This window comes from Dermochelys coriacea, chromosome 4 (assembly GCF_009764565.3).
Source record: "Dermochelys coriacea isolate rDerCor1 chromosome 4, rDerCor1.pri.v4, whole genome shotgun sequence".
In the NCBI taxonomy this organism is placed as follows: domain Eukaryota; kingdom Metazoa; phylum Chordata; order Testudines; family Dermochelyidae; genus Dermochelys; species Dermochelys coriacea.
In genome coordinates this window covers 17,132,897-17,148,527 of record NC_050071.1, presented here as the reverse complement: position 1 = coordinate 17,148,527, position 15,631 = coordinate 17,132,897, and the positions used below count along the sequence as shown (strand labels likewise).

The 15,631-nt window shown below is 42.6% G+C and overlaps 1 protein-coding gene across 6 annotated transcripts in view; it reads left to right on the top strand.

Annotated features, from left to right (window-relative positions):
• Positions 1-15,631, top strand: part of RASGEF1B (RasGEF domain family member 1B) — a 332,669-nt gene that overhangs the window by 292,455 nt on the left and 24,583 nt on the right. The window contains exons 1-2 of one of the 6 annotated variants that reach the window (XM_043513250.1): positions 1,930-2,155; positions 12,094-12,102. The exons of 1 other annotated variant lie outside the window; for it this stretch is intronic. The gene's annotated coding sequence lies outside the window, so the exon portion shown is untranslated. Of the gene's footprint in view, positions 1-1,929; positions 2,159-6,067; positions 6,201-7,769; positions 7,775-12,093; positions 12,103-14,704; positions 14,816-15,631 lie in introns of those variants that run through there. 4 more of the 6 variants (XM_043513249.1, XM_038400506.2, XM_043513251.1 and 1 more) reach the window with 4 other exon arrangements.

Here is a 15,631-nt window from a genome sequence, read left to right as displayed (position 1 = left end):
ACCTTAAAATCTAAAGCCCCAGTCTTATGAAGCAGTTCTGTGTGGGCAGATCCCCGTGCCTGCATGGAGCCCCTTTGAAGTCAATAGGGTTCCATGCAGATGTCTGCAGTGTAGACCTGTGCCAGAGGCTAAAGTCTATACTGCAGACTGCTGGCATAGCTATGTCAGTCAGGGGTGTGAAGAAATGTGATTCCCTAACTGATGTAGCGGAGCCAACAGACATCCCTAGTGTAGATGCAGCTATACAGGCAAAGCAGCACTACTACCTGTGCAACTTCTTGCTTGTGAGGGCTAGTTTTACTATAGCAGTACAAAGTGTAGCTTTTCCAGTATACCTGCATCCGCACTAGGAGTGCTTTTGCTGGTACAGTATATCAGTATTCCTAGTAAAGTCATGGTCTAAGAAAACAAGTGACGTAAGGAGGAAAGAGGAAGGAAACAGCAAAATGTATACAATTTTTATGTACAAATATATATAAAAATTCCCCTAAGTCTAGAAAAAGAAACTTAAATCCTCCTTCTTTTGCTGGCAGATTTCCTATAGGTGTTACAGCAAAAGTGGGACTTATGGAAAGATTTAAAGGAGTAAAAGAAAATGTGTGTGAAACTTTAATAAGGAAAGTTAGTTCCTATGTAGCCTACACGGGATCTTTTGGAAAACTGGGACCTGCCTACAAACATCAGTGGACAGGGCCAAAATCCATTGGTAGCCAAGGGAAGTTGTGTAGCATCATGCTTTTACATGTTTGTGAGATTGGAAAGAGGGCCAAGACATGTATTTCCTCTATGAACTGTGATAGGAAATTGTATTAAATCATTTGAGAAATAAGTAATGTAATTAAAGATGATATTGCACGAAAGGGCAACGTTAAAGTTTCCACAGCAATTTTTTGGACGCACAATGCATTTATTATCAGTAAGGTCACAATCACTCATTAATATCCTGATTCTGAAAGGGGAGCTGTGCCGAGTGAAGGATATGCATGTTTGGAGCCCATTGCTGAATCATGTCTACACTAGTGAGCGTACAGCAGCACCGAAGCAGCTGCACTGCTGTAAGATCACTCGTGCAGCTGCTTTATGCCAACAGGAGAGAGCTCTCCCGTTGACATAATAAAACCACCTCCTGCCAACATAGCACTATCCTCAGCGGCACTTTTGTCGGTGAAACTTATGTTGGTTAGAGGGCTGTTTTTTTTTCACACCCCTGACCAATAAAAGTTTTACCGACAAAAGTGCTAGTATCGACATAGCCTTAGTGTTTGCAGGATCTGGGCCAGCAACGCCCCTGCCCCAGGGTCTTCAAATTAAGGTCCTAATTCTGCAAAGACTTTATCATATGCCTACCTTTATGAACTGTGATTAATCCCATTGAAGTCATGTGTAAAGTTAACCTTAAAGTTACCTTAAGTCGCTGTGGGATTGGACGCCATGGTCTTGTCAACAGTGGGAATTGTTACTGGTATAAGCACCTGTATGGGAAGTTATTCGGGCCTGAAACTGACTCTTTCGGTTGTTGTTGTTGATTTTAGTCCCCTTCCCAAGCGACATAAAGGCCACCTAATCAAGGCAGTCAACCCCCCAATAAGAATGACTACAGGGGGCATAATATTATATAACACTACTGGTTTAAAATCAGTCATGCCGCAGGTCCCCCCAAATAATTTTCCCATGTGAACACAGGTGCTGTGACAATTTGTCGGGGGGGGGGGGGGGGCTCAGAGCTTTTGAACCAAACTGTAAAGCCTCTATATGATGGTAACCACTTCAAAGCGGGGGTGCCTCTCCCCAACCCCAGGTCCAGCACCTGGGTGTAGACAAGCCTGGGGCAGGGAACAAACAGCAGGGCCGGGGGCGGACACTCCCATACTTACACCCCGGCTGCCCAGACGCGCGCAAAGCTGCAGCCGGGCAAACCCGACGACTTGCTCCGGGAGAGGCACCGTTTCCCAGCGAGGGCAGGGGGCGCTCGGCCCGGCCCGGCCCAGCTCCGGCCGGGGGCGGAGGGAAGGGGAGGAGCGGGAGCGGCTCCAGAGGCAGCACAACGAGGAAGGCGAGGAGGGAGCGAGACCGCGCCCTGGCTGCTGCGGAGACCTGAAGCCTGGCAGGGAGCCCGCCCCGCGCGGTGGCTCCAGGAGGCCGGGGCCGGGGCAGCCGGGTGAGTTACCTGCGGGGGTGCGCGCGGCTAGCGCGGGGAGAGCCCGGCCGGGGCAGCCCCGCGGCTCTGGGAAGAGGCGACGCCCGGCAGGTCGCGGCCGCTTGCGGGGAGTTTCCAGCCACCGTCCGGCGGCTCCTGCTTCTCCCCCGGGTAGCGCCGCGCGCGCGTCTCGGCTGCTCCCCGGGGCTCGCGGCAGCCGCGCTGTGTGAGTAGCCCGGGGAGGGGGGGCCGTCAATGAGAGCCAAGTGTTGCTGGCTCGCTGTGAAGGGCGGGGGGCGGTTGGATTGCGGGCCCCCTCCCGGGTCCCCCCCAATCCGCCCCCTCCCCTTGTTTGTAGTGACCATCATCAGAGGCGCCTTCCCCCGTGATCCGGGGATGCCTTTGCAAAACCTAGCGCAGAGGCGGCCAATTGGTATTGTAGGACCGTGCAAAATCAGAGGGCGGGAGCGTGAGATGTGCGTTCGTGGGCTTCTGTCTTTCTCTCCAGCGGGACTCTGATGAGGCAACGCTCAGGTCGATGTACTAGAGGACGCGCCGGCGAGCTTGAGTGGAGGGTGGAGTTGCTTTTAAATGCCTTGAACTTCGAGTGCTTTTCTTGTTTGTTTCGTCTACGCCGGGCGTTGTTTTGGTTCCCTCCTTGAATCCAAGGAGTCAGCAGCACCGTGCCGTGACTGCATATTGCGTGTGTGTGTACATCTAAATATAGTGCTGGGTGAGGTGCGGGTCTGCCAGGCTAAGGATGAGACAATATCCCCGCAGAGTTCACAAGGGGAAGGGTGAGGAATCTTGGTGACCTGAAAAGTCAGCCTCGGGTATGAATGAATGATTCATTTCATCCCACAGGAAACGAGGGGCATATGACAGCGTGTAGTGAGTGTGGCTTTTAAACGATATTTTGGATGCGTGGTGAGGCGCCCCGAGTGGGTTGAATATGTATCTTGCTTAAACGGCGAACACGTTTCTCAGTAATGTGGGAGGCGATGGTAATATAAACATATCCTCAGTAGTTTCATTTCACTTGAGCTGTGTTTCAAAAGTACAGTTGTAACTAAATCTGTGTCATTTTAAAGGAAGGATAGCATAAGGTGCAGACTTGTGCTGCATAAACCTCCCTTGAAGAGACTCCCGGTAAAATCTGCAGAGAGATCTTGGCATAAGATAAACAGGCTAAGTGTATTGGACAATTTATAGGACATCCAAGTGGCCAGTAACCCATGCTGGGAAACTTTTACTAATACCTAATGCACATAAGAAAGATCTAACCCTTATTTCTGCTTCTGAACTATTTTGGACTTTGATACCAGGTTTGCTCCATTGGCACTAGAACTAATGGTTGAGGTGGTGGGGATGTCTTCTTAAATAAGTGGCTGAAACAATCAGTTGTGGGTTTTTAACCCTTGGTGACAGATGGAAGGGAGTGCTGGTTTATCAGGGAGCATGTATAGCACATTTTATTACTAGCTTCCTGTCAGTTGCTTTTTTTGGTTATGATAAATGCCTGTATAGTTTCATGTTTTAGCAGTCCCTTTCCACTGAGCTTTTTGGAAGCAGTTATATGAATTCCAGGCACATGGTGTCAGACTGTCACAGTGCCCTCTGCCCCCAGCTTGTTTCATTAGTGGCTGGCTTTCCATGTTCTAGCAGTTACACCACTGAGATTTTAGTCAACATTTGCACCTGTTACCATGGCACTTACAGTGAGATGTCTTTATAAAATACAGAAAGATCTTACTGAAAGGGGCAATTTCATGTAAGTGGGTTAGATCTGGTCTACGCTGTAACTTTTGATGATGGCAGAGAGATGGGGGGATGGCTAAACTATATGTACCGCATGGATCGTCTTGCAGTGAAGATACTACAACCCATGTGTTAACCATGTTGTCAAACTATGCTACAGCACTGCAAGCATCTAATGTTCTAACTCCCAGTATGGTGGTAGCTACAGGATAGATGGGACTTCTTATGTTTATCTTTGCATAACTGGATATTTTAATATGCAAGTTACATCTGTGATAAGCTGTAACAAAGCCAAACTTTTAAAACAGTTTAGTGTAGGACTGGTACTCTCCACAATCCTAGGTGTTTCTGCTTAAAATGATCAGCGGTGAAATAGCTCAGTAATGTTTAAGTCATCTTTAAGGGCTGGGATTTTTTCTTTTTATTCCAAAGGTGCTGAGTACTTGCAGTTCCCATTGTCTTCCTCTGGTATCTGTCTGCTCAGCACTTCTGAAAATAGGGCAATAGGTGTCACTTTTCACTCCATTGAGAAGTAGAACAGAAGAGGTACACAGATTTTTTCCACCAAATGCATCCGATGAAGTGAGATGTATCTCACGAAAGCTTATGCTCTAATAAATTTGTTAGTCTCTAAGGTGCCACAAGTACTCCTTTTCTTTTTGCAGATACCTCTCTGTGTGTGCGTGCACACATGCTAAGAAAGCACTGCATTGGTTCATGCTCCAAAGGTTTTATTCACTACCAGGAAGCTTAGAAACTTGTCTTTTATATGTAAGCTTAAATTCTGCATGCTCTGAGAAACCAAAACAATGTTCCCGCCAGTGCTTGACTCAGTCTGACTGCTAGTTAGTGTGAGTGCAGAAGAAGAAAACATTACAAGTATTTCATCAAATGGTTTAGCAATGGAACAGCACATAGGAATCAGTTTCACTCTTGCACATCTTTACTCTGGCCATGTTATTCTTTACTACTGTTCTGGCTTCTGTAGATTTATTTACAGTAACAGTAGCTCCTTCCCTCCCACTTGGGAGGACAAGCACAAAAGCACAACCACAGCAAATTAGTGGTTCAGAGAACTTAGCTTAAAGTGTACTGTCTAGAAAAGCCTAATAACCCTTTAACTGAGATAAAAAATATTTCTTTTATAGAAAGGGCTTTATATTTTTACGCTGTGTTCCTAACTGAACTCCAGCTATGTCTTTGGTTCAGCCCTGCACTATTTCCCTCCCCTCACTGCTTCCTCACCCCAATTATTATATTAATGTTCAGCCATGCAACCTAGAGGAAAATCTGTAAATTCAGAGTGGGGAAGTAGTTATCTGCATTTGAATAAGTTCTGATTAAACTAAACGTATGTGTGCATGTGCGCTTCTCTTTTGGAGTTGTCTCTTTTAAGCACTAACAAATGCTTGTTGTCATTTGGTGTGGCTGTGCAAGGCAATTCTCTATCATCTTCTCGGCCTGTGCTGGAAAACAAACTTGCAAACAAAATTTCTCTAACAAATTTTATAGTCACAAAAAGAAAAGGAGTACTTGTGGCACCTTAGAGACTAACAAATTTATTTGAACATAAGTTTTCGTGAGCTACAATGGGGACATTGTGAGCAGAAGGGAAAGAATCCACCTCTGGCCAAAAGGCATTGTTAAGTTCTCCTTTATTATTGCAGCCGTGAGGAGGAGTATTAAAGAAATTAAATCACTGCAGTGAGGTGCCTCAGTGTGACTATATATTTAGTTAGAAAATGGGCATAATTAAGGGAGCAATCCAGCTAAGTTTTCCTGTGACGTTATGGAACAACTACATGACTCAGGTATACTTATCCTTCTGGCTTTTATTAATTAATAATCTGTTCTCCAAGTGGGAGAATACATTCCAAAGTGTGTGGTTTTGTTGTTGTGAGATCATCACATGCCTTCAGTATGTAGCAAAGCATGGGGCCAAAGGTCAAGTGCTTTCATCACTCAAGAAGTGCTTATCTCACTATACCTGTACACCCTGTAATAGGTTGTTCCTTACTTTTTAAATATTCATAGACCAGTAGCCAGTGTTGATGGTGATCTTTTCAGAATCGGAGTCTCTATGTGTTCGTTAAATACTATACTTTATGAATGTTGACCTAGTAGGTGTGAATGTGAATCACTGGATCAAAGTCTCCTTGTCTCTTTTAACAGAGGGCCAGGATCCACCTTCTGTTGAGCATGGGAACTGCTACCAGTTACTAGCAGCTGAAATAAACCAACAGATGAAGTATGACAGCATGTGCTTGTTTCTCTTCAAATAAGCCCTTGTCAAGAATGAGAAAAGGTGCTTTTTTTCAATCAAGCTAGCTTGAACTGTGTCCACACTGGTGTTAAGTGAGGTTTTCAGCTGAATTAAAGTAGCTGATTAGAGCTAACTAGTGGGGGGAAGCACCCTTTCCCCCTAGACTAGACAAAATCTAAAAATCACTGGAAGAAAATTCAGGCCTGGTATAGACAAGTATAATTACTATAGATCCTGATGAAGTTGTACTTGCATTTCCATGCATCGGATCCATATCCGATGAAGTGAGCTGTAGCTCACGAAAGCTTATGCTCTAATAAATTTGTTAGTCTCTAAGGTGCCACAAGTACTCCTTTTCTTTTTGCGAATACAGACTAACAAGGCTGCTACTCTGAAACCTGTCATTGCTTTAACTATATCAGTACTGTATAGTTTAAGTGGTACAGCTGTTGTATGTAAATAAGCCCTTAGAGGAGATACTAATTTGTACTATGCTATATTGTTTGTTTTTGTCTCGTGAACGAATTCCTCACTCTTGCCTTAAGCTACAGTAATTGTCTCTCTGATTCATGAAAATGTAAGATCTGCCCAAGTGTGGGGAAGGATTGTTAACCTTTTGCCTTACTTCTGGTGAAATAAGATGTTAATTTCTCAAACCAGGACATAGCACTTTCCTGCATCAGGAAGGGAGACATTTGCTCATTAAATCCTAGTTAGGACAAGTTCAATGCAGCTTTTATAAATGCTGTTATTAAACCCTGTTACAGGTTGTAGTTGCAAATTACAACCTGCTTGTCAGTTGTGATTATAAAGGGGGAAATGGTGTACTGAAGTTCATTGTAGCTTTCACAAAATGAAGACAAAGCATGAACCAGCATTTTAGCATAAAGAGCAACATCTCTCTGATTCAATAGTATCTTGCTTTTGTGAGGTCACAGAAAGACTTCTCCCATGTGAGCTTGATGTTCAAAGTTAGTACCATGTACTTGGCATTAATAATATAATATGATTGTAGAGCACCTTCTGTAAAATGATCTTATTGTGTAAAGAATCATCATAACCCTGTGAAATAACAAAATATAATTACCCCCGTTTTACTGATAGGTGGAGAAATGAGAAAGTGAGAAATTAAATGACTTGGCCAAGGCCACACAGGAAGTCAGTGACAGAACCAGGAATGGACTTTAACCTAAGCTAACCTCATTTTTATTTCCCTGTTGACCACTGACTACATTTGTATACAGCTTTTTATAAAGCTCTCTGTCGCTGCAAACAAATGGAGATCCACTCCTGTGATAAAAGTGTGCTGGTGAAACTGAACTTTATTTTTTGCCCTAGTCAACTGACTTGGGTCAGGGTTACAAAGGTTAATGCCTCTGTCACATAAACTGGGTCAGTATTCATGGTATTAGTAACATTAATTACTGTTGTTATGACCCTGTGGTTATTTTTACTGCTCTGATGGTGTCCTGTGGCAAACTTCTTATAACTTTTGTCATGGTGAAAAGCAATTTCATGATGTTGGCTGTCTCTAAGATACATAGACAGGACAGCAGACAAAACTTCACAACACATAGGAGAAATGAATCCATCTTTCCTATAGGAAGTGAGGGAGGGTTAGTGTTTGTGGCGGAAGTCGGTCATTGACTTCAGCAGGAACAGTTGGTGGAACGCTAAGCACTTCTGCAAATCCTCCCCTGATTCCATCAGTTCAATAAAACTCAGTCAGAGTAGACTATATATATTTTTCTGGCATTTAATGTGCTTGTACTTAGAGTGCAAACCTCTAGGCACTGGGCCCAGCAAATTCCTGCAGAATTCTAAATGTTTTGAGTCAGATAAGTTGTTTTAGGGCAAAAATATACTTGTTTTTTATTTGGATAAAAAATAACCCAGACTAGGGAGGTGTTTATCAGTGTGTGCCTTAATTTGATTGTAAGGTAGAGCTATTAGGAAGAAAATCCATATGAGAAACTTTATGGAGGGGAAATACATTTTGAGCTACAAATAGCCCCTACCTTTTACTCATCCAAATACCAATTGTCACCTGAAATTTTCTCTCTTCCAGTCCAGCTGCTTGATCATAAATAATGACATAAAAAAGCAGCTATTACTTCCCATGCAGTCTGCTGTTCAGGAAAGACAGTATTTCATTGCATGCTTTAGCCAGGCTGAGGCCACTCTACTTGCTTTTCAAGTAAATTCATCCTACAAATCACTACAGAATGGGCAGCAGGCTGAACTTCTCCAGGATCTTTGGAGGCTCCTGATACATAGTTACCTCTAGAATAACTCTGCCACTGATCTGCTTCATCAGCTGGCCAAATCTCAATGGTATGAACCCTTCATCTTTGATTGGTTCAGTTTTAAGATAGTTGCATCTAAGTGAAGTTCGTTGAACCTTGCGAGAAGTGCAGTGTTGGTGTTTTAAAGAGGTTTTCAAGATGAACGAACAAGCTGCTTGGAGAACAGCTGTACTTGTGAATGAAAAACAAACAAACAAATACACAGTATTAAAGGGAGACAGCTGAGATGAAACAATCACATTTAAAAATAATCCCCTTTCCTGTGCTTACAACTGAAAGACTGTATACTCTTTCCTTTCATTGATAGTTTACTCTTTGTAGCTTTCTTTTCTTGGAGGATGAAACTGATGAGAATAGTTTCACTTTGTTTCTATTCACTTCTTGTATTTCAGTGTCTGTAGTTTTTATTGGCATATCTGTTTTGACAAAGTTGATATGTCCGGTATTTGTGTGCGTGCGTGCGTGCGTGCGTAGGACAGAGCTCCAAGTACAACAGTATGGTGGGACTTACACCATGTGGTTATTTTTGTAATTTATTCCATTTCTGGCCGCCAGGAATTGATGCTGTTTCTGCAATCTTGTTCTTATCCACTATAGTACAATACTGGGGTGTTCGTGTCACCAACAGCACAGAGGGAAGGCTCAAACTGTTTTGATCAGAGGGTTCAGATATCCTGCTTTACTGGCACTGTAGTAGCATTCTGGCTGATAGTACTGAAATCTAGATTTTTTTTTTTTTTTTTTTTTTGTCCTGGTTTTAATCATTCCAGCCCAACACCCTTGTGTGGCCTGCCCACAAGTGCTCGTACAGTGCTTCTCTTTGACATTCAGGAAACTGTTCTCTCTGCCTGCTTGCCAACTGCTTCTGCCATGGGGGTGGTGGTATATGGAAGTGGGATGGATGAGCAGAAAAAGTATTAATGCCTGTATTTTTTTATTTTTATTTTTTGAGCATGGGTCTGTTATGTGTAATTGCAGCATTTCAGTATTGACAGGACAGGAACTTTTTTTGTTCCTTTTCTCCTCTTCGGTTGGCAGACTCTTGAGAAAATTAGCAAAAAGAAAAGGAGGACTTGCGGCATCTTAGAGACTAACAAATTTATTTGAGCATAAGCTTTTCGTGAACTACAGCTCACTTCATCGGAACTGTAGCTCACGAAAGCTTATGCTCAAATAAATTTGTTAGTCTCTAAGGTGCCACAAGTACCACTGTGCTTTTTGCTGATACAGACTAACACAGCTGCTACTCTGGAACCTGAGAAAATTAGGTCACTTGTTTGCTCTGACAGACATATTTACACACAATGTAACAATGTATGGACTTTTCTAAAAGAAATGGAAGACATTCCAATGACCCTGTTTAAAAAAGATGCCCAGAATAATCAAGGAGCCTACTTTATTACTGTATCTCAGTTCTGATAGCTAGAGGTGAATGTACATCTAACCCCTTTAGATTTTAAATCATTCCCTGTTTACGCCAAGAATGAAGAAAGAGTCCTCTCCTGTGCTCAAGAGGAAAAATGGCTTTATATCAAAATAGAAGTCTTGATCTGTTCAACACTAACATAAGAAATTCTTTCCCCCTTTCAGCCTATTATCTTCTGCAAGTAATCTGTCATGAATTGTACATATAAGTTGTACAAGATCACATACAATTCCCAAGTCCTCTACAAATTTTATTTAAATCAACAAGTGGCTCAGTTACTAAGTTTTACATCATGTTTGTTAATATTGTGGGAGGACAGACATTAGGAAAACCTGTGCCCTCTGTTGGATGGAATACTTAAGCGTGTGTGTGCATGATTATGTCTAGCAGCTACTGCCTACAGAGAGTTCAAGCCCTAATACTACCACACAATGTGAGTGTTTCCAGGTTACAGACAGTTTTATTGTGCTAATCTTTTAGTACAGACAAGGGAATTCTCACCTCTGATCCCTCTTCTAGCTTCAGCAATGATTGCATTGTGATCTTTCATTATGAATGCGAAATGCCACCATTTACGATTTGATGCCCTTAGAAAATATATTTTCTAAGGAATAATATTAAATATATCTCAGTAGCATAATACAGAAGAAGAAACCTTGGATATCTCTTGGTGTCTCTTTAAAGTCATTTTGCATCCATCAAGTCATGTTTCTGGCTGAGAATTTAGTACCCATTATTGTTATCATTCATTCCCATGAATGCTGTAACTTTAAGCTTTCAGAGATGGAGGTCGCTCCTTCTTGCAGTTTGCTTAGTTTGTGTGTCTGACAGCACTCTTAGCTAGAATCAATAAGCGTTGCTTCCCCAAGCCCTCGGCCCGCACCACTTCCCGCAGCCCCCATTGGCCGGGCACAGCGAACCACGGCCAGTGGGAGCCGCGATCGGCCAAACCTGTGGACGCGGCAGGTAAACAAACTGGCTGGGCCCGCTGGGGCTTTCCCCGCACAAGCGGCGGCCCTAGTTTGGGAAACACTGGTCTAGATAATACTTAGCCCTGCCTTGAGTGCAGGGGACTGGACTAGATGAGCTCTCCTTAGGTCCCTTCCAGTTCTATGATTCTATGATCTTTAAAGTCTCATCTTAAAGTAGCATGACCTATTGGACTTCAAGCTTGTCCAGGTAGTCTTTCATCTCGAATTTTCAAAAGTTGCTCTCTATGGCTGGTAAACTATCATTTTTGTTGGCACTACAACCTTGTATAAAATGTTCGCACTTGTCACAAATACAGACTAAAGAAGTAAGATACGGGCAGACTTTGCAGTCAAATCTCTAATCCTTCCTTCCTGTCAAAGTTAAAGCTCATTTTAACTTGTCCACACCATTCCCCAGCTGGAAAAGATAATGTTAATGTTATTTAATACAGCCCTTGTACTCCTTTGCTTTTACCTGCCCCAAAGTTTATTGCATCCTCTCTCTTACCGAAAGCCTATTTTTCAGCCTGTTGGGTAGCGAAGCTCTGAAAGGAGATTGTGGCCTGAATCCTGAAGTAGTTTTAGGGAGGCATGACTGCAGATCTGCTTCCTGTATAGGCAGGTAAAGATTCTGTGGTCTTCTTTATGTTCAGTCTTACTGTCTTCTGACTGACGTAGTGCAATGTGAGTAAAAATCAAAAGTGTATTAGTACTGTAGTGTGCCTTCCATCTGTAATTAGGTTAGTACTGAATTCTGAAGTGACTCCCTCTACCCAGACACAAGCCGACTTTATTTTGTAAATATGATGTGCAAACTGACCTCTTAGAAGAGCAAAGAAAACAGACCCTGTCCACGGCGATTGCCAGTGAAAAGCTAATTCTCTTCTGTGGTTGAGGGTTGGATCAGACTTGATCAGTATTAGAGCTGGCTGGGAATTTTTTGACAAAACATTTTTTTTGTCAGGAAATGCTGATTCATTGAAACTGAAACTTTTCAAGGAAACATCCGTTTTGATTAAACTTTCATTAGGAAGGTTTCTCAGGATTGAATTGAGAGAGAGTGAGTCTGATAGCCCACACCTAATTAGCTAGCACCTTAGCAGTTAGGGCACTTGGGATGTGGGAGACCCAACTTCAGATCCCTGCTCTACCTGATTTGGAATAAGGACTTGAAAATGGGTCTCCCATATCTTAGATGAGCTCCCTAACTAGTGGGCTGTTGCCCATTTTGGGGAGGGTGGGCTGAGGATGGTACTGTATGAGTATGTCTCTCTCCCACATTTTGTGTGAAAAATTTCCAGAGGTTTCTTTTGGTCCAGGGTAGAACAAAACCAAACTTTGAAAACTCCAATTTTTTCCCCCTGCAAAATGGAATTCTTGTTTTCTGGTCAGCCCTGCGCAACAATATGGAAGCTTTATCTGAATCTTTTGGGTTTGCCAAATTTGAGCTGGGGTACTGCAGGAATTGCTAGTTTTGCTCATGTGTTTTCCTGCTTCTGGCATTACACTTGCATGAAAACTGTTCCTATTATTTATCAAGCTTGAGATCCCATTATGCTATATGTTCTACAGACACATAGCAAGAGCAAGTCTCTTCCTCGAAGAGTTTGCAAATCTAAGTAGATGAGACAAAAGATAGAAGAAAAGTTTCTCCTTTTACAGGTGGTGAACCAAGTCATAGAGGTTCAGTGACTGGCCCAAGGTCACAGAGGAGGTCTGTGTTGCCAAGCCAAGAAAAGAACCCATATCTCAGTCCAGGGCCTTATTCACAAGACCGTCCTTCATCCTAACAACAAGAAGTGTTTTTTTTTTTTTTAAAGTTAACCAAACTTTTTTCCAAATTTTAGTAAAAATGTTCAGTTTTAATTTGGGTGAATTTTTTTCAGCTGCATGACTTCTTCAATCCCAACTCTAATACTTTCTTCTTTAAAAATCCCATTCTACTTTCTAGAGTGTACCAATATTTGTAGATACTAGGACACCCATCCTACTTGTTTCTAGACTTCATGGACCAAACTTTGCTCTCTTACTTCTATTCATCTCCACTGAAGTCATTCTGTAGGCAGAATTTGGTCCCAATTATACAGATCCAGTGGAACTTGGAACAAAGTAGAATGCCTTTTATCTGTACCTCCTTGCTAAATACAGCAAAGACCAGATCAAGGTTAATAAACCATGCTGGAAAAGTGCATATGTTACGTGAGTCATCCTGTTGGATAGACCATATTTATCACCATCACGCTTTGATATCCTCCATTTGTCACATGGACAATGTGTTCTGTGTCACATTCACTTACACCGAAATCCTCATCTGTCTGGATATGCTGTATACAGTGCATCTCGTACTCAGTACAGCTTGACATTTCATTGAGACAGAACTGAGCTGTCTGGGGCAGGAAACTTCTCTAAGTAGTTTAGAGACAGTCAGTACACATGACATCATATTCCTTTCCCCATATATACACACACACACACACACACACACACACACACACACACACACACACACACAATATCTGACCTTTGACCTAGTGGTTTAACATTGTTAATAATCAGCTATTAATGATTTGAAGGGGTTTTTCCTCTTCATATCGTCACTGTAATAATTTTTCTAGGTCTTAAATTTAGATCCCATTAGAAACAAACTGACCTGAACAATGCTGGTGGCACTCGTGCTAAGAACTAGAGCAGGTGTTGGCAATCTTTCAGAAGTGGTGGGCCGAGTCTTCATTTATTCACTCTAATTTAAGGTTTTGTGGGCCAGTAGTACATTTTAATGTTTTTAGAAGGTCTCTTTCTATAAGTCTATAATATATAACTAAACTATTGTTGTATGTAAAGTAAATAAAATCAGAATAAAACTTTGGGTCAGAGTGTACAAAGTGAAAACCCAATATGTTTACATAGTGTCTGCCCCTCAAATGGCCATATTTCATCCAGTTCCTCTCATAAACTTCTCTTATTCCTGGGACCACGCTAGCCTGGCAGACAGTTTCAGAGACAGTCTTTCAGAATGCTTTATCCTTCCAAAGACTGCTGTGATGCAGCCTGGGTATCACCTGCTGGGCATCCATAATAAAGGCATCTTGTTTTGCAAGAGTTCTGCCCCTTGCCACCTTCTGCTGTGGCACGTGCTTTATTTTATTCATTTTCCTCTTCCCTCCCAATTCACTGTGCTGGAAAGAATCAGATCCCTGGTTGAACAGCTGCATGGAGTGGCTAATGTGACTTTTCAGACCCGGAGCCTCCTCCCCCAACCCATTTTGATGCTAATATCTTTTGGCATTTCGAAAAAGCGGGATTAGTGCAGGTCATGTAGGCCAGGAGCCTCCGTTCACTGTCCCTCTCTGCTAAGCAACAGAGTTTGGCTTTCTCTTATTGTTTACTTACTGAATCTCTTAGTCTTCTGTTGCTTTGAATGCCTCCATTGTCTGGACATGCTGCCAGAAGCAGAGAGTCTTTGGCTCTGTGTGCAGTGCATTATGTCCCCAGGAATCTAGCTAATAATTTAATAGCTTCTAGTCTCTACTGAGCTCATTCTGAAAAGTGCTTTGTTATGAGTTGCAGAGCACACAGATGGAGAGAAGCTACTTATCTCCAGGCTGTCACATTACTACTTGTTCTTGAAATCAGGTGCCTTCACAGACTGAAGAGAGCAGCTTGAAAGAGAGTTTCTTTCCATATAGGATTTGACACAATGGAGAGAAAAGCAACAGCAACTGCACTTACAATGACGGTTCAGGGGCATGAAAGCTTTTCATAGACTCACGCACATGTATTCTGCCAACCCACGTGCACAGCAGCCGGTGCAAATGAGCTATACTGCTTGGTCTCCCTTACCTGGTAATTACTGAGAGGAAGCTGTGTGATACTGCACTGCACTGCAGCTCTGTTTGTTTGATCTCAGAATGTGATGTGCTTGCTAGATATTATTGCGTGTTAACTACTATCCAGGTAAATAGAAGCACATTATTATAGTTAAACTTGGGTATGTTGGTAACTTGTAATCAGGGATGAAAACCAGACATTTCCACTAACTGCCAGAGAGCAGCTATTCCAAGAGTGATTGTGTGGAGGAGGTGGGAAATTCAGATTTAAAATAATCAGCTTTATCTTCTAGCTTTTCTACATACAGTGTAACTGAGAAGGCTTTGGGAGGTCAATACACCCCACCCTCCCTGGTCAACTTTGATGTCATAGTGCTGATTGATTAAGGTAGGGGGTGGGGAGGAGCTTTGTTGTTTGTTAGGTAAGAGACTTTGGTTTTCCAGTTGCTGAGATGCTACCTTATAGAAAGAAGATCAAGTTGTCAAACTCAGATCTGGTCTTTGGACACCCAAAAATTTTAAAATGTTCAATACAGTTCCTTCGCTGTTCGGGGGCTAGTTTGTGCACCCCTTATTTTTGTTGATGAACCCCTATTTCCACAGGTAGCTATACTGGCTTCACTGGGATTACTGGTATAGTAACTTACTAGCGAACAAGAATGAAAGTACTGTAGCGCAATGTTCCCCTAAATGTTGATGGTCCAAAATTTTCTCCTTGGCCATATATGCAGGGGTCTTATTGGGCAAAGTGAATACTCATCCAAGTATGCTGCAGGCAGAATTTGGCCCGTCATGGATTTTTGCCACTATATAGCAAACAGGTTTTATAGAAAGTGCTAATTCATAAAACATTCAACAACTCTTCCCCCCCCGCCCCTGCTGCTAACTACCCCCTGCCCCCTCGATCCCATTTCTAACATCTGCCTTCTCCCTGTAAGATGAC